The sequence below is a fragment of the Conger conger genome, chromosome 3 (assembly GCF_963514075.1).
Source record: "Conger conger chromosome 3, fConCon1.1, whole genome shotgun sequence".
NCBI classification, from domain to species: domain Eukaryota; kingdom Metazoa; phylum Chordata; class Actinopteri; order Anguilliformes; family Congridae; genus Conger; species Conger conger.
The window spans coordinates 82,295,469-82,301,462 of NC_083762.1; positions in this window are offsets into that span (position 1 = coordinate 82,295,469).

A 5,994-nucleotide genomic window follows, 5' to 3' on the forward strand; every position below is an offset into this window, starting at 1 on the left:
TGCAGCAGTCAGGCTGGCCCTGGGCCTGTCTCCACTGTTCTGGCTGCAATCCCCGTGACGTCACAACTGCACCAAAGTTTAAATTCTCTTCATTGTGTATGTGTGTGTGTGTGTGTGTGTGTGTGTGTGTGTATGTGTGTGAGCGTATGTGAGTGTGTGTATGTGTGAGTGTGTGAGTGTGTATGTGTGTCGGAGTGTGTATGTAAGTGCGTGTGTGTGTGTGTGTGAGTGTGTGTGTGAGTGTGCGTGAGTGTGCATGTGGTGTGAGTGTGTGCGTGAGTGTGTGTGTGTGTGAGTGCATGTGAGTATGAACGTGTGCGTGTGTGTGTGTGTGTGTGAGTGTGTGTGTGAGTGTGTGTATGTGTGAGTGTGTGTGTGTGTGTGTGTGTGTCTGTGTCTGTGAGTGTGTGTGTGAGTGTGTGTGTGTGTGTGTGTGTGTGTGTGTGTGTGAGTGTGTGTGAGTGTGTGAGTGTGTGTGTGTGTGTGTGTGTGAGTGTGTGTGAGTGTGTGTGTGTGTGTATGTGAGTGTGTGTGTGTGTGTGTGTGAGTGTGTGTGTGTGTGTCTGTGAGTGTGTGTGTGTGTGTCTGTGAGTGTGTGTGTGTGTGTGTGTGTGTGTGTGTGAGTGTGTGAGTGTGTGTGTGAGTGTGTGTGTGTGTGTGTGAGTGTGTGTGTGTGTGTGTGAGTGTGTGTGTGAGTGTGTGTGTGTGTGTCTGTGAGTGTGTGTGTGAGTGTGTGTGTGTGTGTGTGTGTGTGAGTGTGTGTGAGTGTGTGTGTGTGTGTGTGTGTGTGTGTGTGAGTGTGTGTGAGTGTGTGTGTGTGTGAGTGTGTGTGAGTGTGTGTGTGTGTGTGTGTGTGTGTGAGTGTGTGTGAGTGTGTGTGTGTGTGTGTGTGAGTGTGTGTGAGTGTGTGTGTGAGTGTGTGAGTGTGTGTGTGTGTGTGTGTGTGTGAGTGTGTGTGAGTGTGTGTGTGTGTGTGTGAGTGTGTGTGTGTGAGTGTGTGTGTGTGTGTGTGTGTGTGTGTGTGTGTGAGTGTGTGTGAGTGTGTGTGTGTGTGTGTGTGTGTGTGAGTGTGAGTGTGTGTGTGTGTGTGTGTGTGTGTGAGTGTGTGTGAGTGTGTGTGTGTGTGTGTGTGTGTGTGTGAGTGTGTGTGAGTGTGTGTGTGTGTGTGTGTGTGTGTGAGTGTGTGTGAGTGTGTGTGTGTGTGTGTGTGTGTGTGAGTGTGTGTGTGTGTGTGTGTGTGTGAGTGTGTGTGTGTGTGTGTGAGAGTGTGTGTGTGAGTGTGCATGTGTGTGTGTCTGGACCCGATAAGCAGCTTACACCGTTATGGTATATTATATATACACCGTTATGGTATATTATATACATTTCATTACATATTTCACAGTCATGACTGTGAGTGATCCATTACTTAATTTCTCTCTCTGCCGTGTTTTGCTGAAAACCACAATGTTGTTTTTGTGAAGCAAAAGAAGGAAATGCTTTGTGGGAGATTGTAGATATGCTGAACAGGAAAAAGATGTCTTTAAGAAATTGTTACTTCTACAAATAAAGGAAGAAAAACAAATGTTACACACATTACATTACAACAAATACACCAAAAGGCGAAAGTATCCGAGAGGTGAAGGAAACGTGTGTAGTCTGATCAATGCTACTGGAACAGGATTAATTTAATTTTGTTCTCGTTTATCTGACTCCAAAAGATAAATTCAACTGCTCCTCTGTTCTCACAGTTTAAAAAAAGGAACTGCAAATGTCCGGCAGTAGTGTGGCTCTATATGATCGTTATCTATTTGTATCGACGCGGACGTGCCTGTGGCCTGTATAGCCTACAGTGATACACTTAGTATGTATCTTGTAACGGCTCTAGTGTATAGGCGAGTGACTACGGGGTGCAGGTATCCTAGGTTGTCTTTGTGTGTGAGGACTCTAAACTGCTAAGTGTGCAGTGGTGCGAGTCAAGAGGATGCAGGTTCAAATTAATACAATTTATTAAACAATGTGCATTGCAGAAATAGAATGAGAATGTGTTACAACATTACATTACATTACATTATTGGCATTGGCAGACGCTCTTATCCAGAGCGACGTACAACAAAGTGCATACCCATAACCAGTGATAAGTTCGCTGAAAGACCCTAGAGGTAAGTACAATTTCAACTGCTACCTGTACAACAAAGATAAGGACAAGGGCCTTTTTTTTTTTTTTTTTTTTTTTTGAACAAACAAACAAAGAAACAGAGCAAAAGTCACCAAAGTTAACTATCAAAACACTGCTTACCTAGCCAACTAAAAATACTGATACACAAAGCAAGTCACAGAGACAACAATTAAGGTTCACAGGGAGGTAGGGAGGGATGGGGAGAGGTGCTGCTTGAAGAGGTGTGTCTTCAGCTTGCGCTTGAAGGTGGGGAGAGATTCTATAGTTCTGACCTCAACGGGGAGTTCGTTCCACCACCGTGGAGCCAGAACAGACAGTAGTCTTGAGCGTGAGGTGGAGGTTCGGAGAGGGGGAGGTGCCAAGCGGCCTGTGGAGGCTGAACGAAGAGGTCTGGCAGGGGTGTAGGGTCTGATGATTTTTTGCAGATAAGCTGGGGAAGACCCTTTAACTGCTTGGAAGGCTAGCACTAGTGGAGTGGAGGGAAGTAAGCAGGGGGGTGACGTGTGAGTATTTGGGAAGGTTGAAGACCAGACGAGCTGCTGCATTCTGGATGAGTTGGAGGGGTCTGATGGCGGACGCTGGGAGGCCAGCCAATAGGGAATAGCAGTAGTCCAGGCGGGACAGAACCATCGCTTGGACCAGGAGCTGGGTCGAGTAGGGGGTGAGAAAGGGGCGGATTCTCCGTATGTTGTATAGGAAGAACCTGCAAGACCGGGTCACCGCTGCAATGTTCTCGGAAAGGGACAGTCTGCTGTCCATCACCACGCCGAGGTTCCTTGCACTGGGTGACGGCGTGAGTGTGGTATCCCCTAGGGAAATGGAGAGATCCAGATGGGGAGAGGTATTAGCAGGGATGAATATCATTTCAGTTTTACCTGGGTTGAGCTTTAGATGGTGGTTGTCCATCCAGCTCTGGATGTCCCTCAGGCAAGCAGAGATACGGGCTGAAACCTGCGTATCAGACGGCGAGAACGAGACGAAGAGTTGGGTATCGTCCGCGTAGCAGTGGTAGGATAGCCCATGTGCAGTGATCACAGGGCCAAGGGAGCGAGTGTAGAGAGAAAAAAGAAGCGGGCCTAGGACTGAGCCCTGGGGAACTCCTGTGGCAGGGGGCCGAGGTGTCGATACCGTACCAGCCCAGGCAACCTGGAAGGAGTGACCAGAGAGGTAGGACTCAATCCAGTCCAGGGCTGTGCCACAGATGCCCGTTGCTGACAGGGCAGACAGGAGGATGGAGTGATCCACAGTGTCGAAGGCAGCAGAGAGATCTAGAAGAATGAGGACAGAGGAGAGGGAGGCTGCTCGTGCGGCATGAAGTGACTCACTGACGGAGAGGAGCGCAGTCTCTGTCGAGTGGCCCGATCTGAAGCCAGACTGATGGGGGTCTAGCAGGTTGTTGTTAGAAAAGAAGGAAGAAAGTTGAGTAGAAGCGGCTCGTTCTATAGTTTTAGAAAGGAAAGGAAGAAGAGATACTGGGCGGTAGTTCTGGATGATGGAGGGATCCAGGGTAGGCTTTTTTAGCAGCGGAGTGATGTGGGCCCTCTTGGAGGATGCCGGAAAACAGCCGGAAGACAGGGAGGAGTTGACAAGGGAGGTGACAAATGGGAGAATGTCAGGTGTGATAGTTTGGAGAAGAGAAGAGGGGATAGGGTCAAGGGCACAGGTTGTAGGGCGGTGGCAGAGCAGGAGTTGAGAAACATCAGAGTCTGTAAGGGGGGAGAAAGTGGAAAAGGAAGGGATGGGCCTAGAGGGGGGGAAGAGCACAGTGAGGGGGGCGGTGGTTGTAAAGGATCTGCGGATGACTGTGACCTTCTCATCGAAGAAATCAGCAAGGTCATCAGCAGCGAAGGAGGACTGAGGAGGAGGAGGCGGTGCGTTGAGGAGAGAGGAGAAAATGGAGAAAAGTTTCCGGGGGTTAGAAGCAGAGTTCTGAATTTGTGTTTGATAGTAGTTTGCTTTGGCGGCAGTGACATCGGAAGAGAATGCCGCCAGGAGAGACTGGTAAGTCATGAGGTCGGAAGCGTCTCTGGATTTCCCCCACTTCCTCTCCGCTGCGCGGAGAATTACAAGTTGTAATATGAATGGTTACTTATATGCAAATAGTGCGCAGGAGATCGTTTTAGTGAGTCTCCTCAAACCATTCCACATTTCCCTCTATATACCCAGGGTTTTAAGGAACAACAACAAATCATCAAATAAAGATGGGGGTAACAACAATGGTCCTGCTGATGTCATCTCTGTATGTCCAACAAACCTGGTTAACCTTTGTATTACAGCTGGATGCTGACTCACAGGTAACTTGCATTACCTGTAGTTTATTCCTACAAGATCTTTATTCAGCAACCAGTGTACTACACCACCAATGACACCAAACTATGCCAACATCATTAGCTATCTAAAGACACCAAACACTGTATGTGGAAAACCCATGATCTATACAGTACTATTTCAACTTAAAACAGTTCTGGGAGCATTCCACTGAGGTGGCAGAATTGCGCAGAGGCAGCACAATGATGGGAGCAATAGTCCTGTATTGACGAGCGCTGTCTTTTCATCAAGCCTTGCTGACCCTGTGTCAACATGGTCAATACAGTCGGTTTCCTTTTGGGGGTCTGCAGAGAGGCACACTCATGTAAAATGCCCAACAGTTTAATTCTAAAATATATACAGTACACTCCGTGAGCAATTTATTTGGTATTTATTAGACTTGTTTTTGAGACTTAACGCTTCCTGTCAGCTGTGACCAGTCTGGCCCTTCTCCTGACGTCTCGCATTAACAACGTGTTTCTGTTCACAGAACTGTTGCTCACTGGATGTTTTTAGTTTTTCACCCAAAACTAGCGACTGTTGTGTGTGGACATCCAAGGAGATCAGTAGTTTCTGAGATACTCAAACCACCTCATCTGGCACCAACAATCATTCCACATTAAAAGTCAGTTAATTCACATTTCTTCCCCCTTCTGACAGTTGGTCTGAAAAACAGCTGAACCTCTTGTCCATGTCTGCATGCTTTTATGCATTTAGTTGCTGCCACACGATTGGCTGATTAAATATTTGCTTTAGTGATGTGTGTTGGGGCAGCTTTAGTGATGCCAGTTCATGACTGTGTAAAGGCTCTCTGTGATGTGTGTATGTGTGTGTGTGTGTGTGTGTGTGTCAGCTCATGACTGTGTAAAAGCTCTCTGTGATGTGTGTATGTATGTGTGTGTTTGTGTGTGTGTGTGTGTGAGCTCATGACTGTGTAAAAGCTCTCTGTGATGTGTGTATGTGTGTGTGTGTGTGTGTGTCAGCTCATGACTGTGCAAAAGCTCTCTGCCATTTTTGCCTTCCTGTGGTCTCCTGGGCTCTGAGGGTGAGAAAACAACAATATGCTTCCTGGATCTTAGCGTCTGGAGGCCTCTGCAAAAACCACTGGTGTGCGCACACACACACACACACACACACACACACACACACACACACACACGCAAACACATACACACACACACACACACACACACGCAAACACATACACACACACGCAAACACATACACACACACACACACACACACACACGCAAACACATACACACACACACATACAAACACACATATACAGACGCACACACAAACACACACATACACACACATGCAAACACAAGCCAACACACATACACAAGCAAATACATGCACACACACAAGTACAGACACACACATGCATGCACAATTGTACACGTCCAAGTACACACATGCAAATACACACAGATGCACAACACACCTACAGAGACAGATACAGACACATGCGCTTGCACACACTCATGTATACACAAACACACACACACACAAATAAAAACACA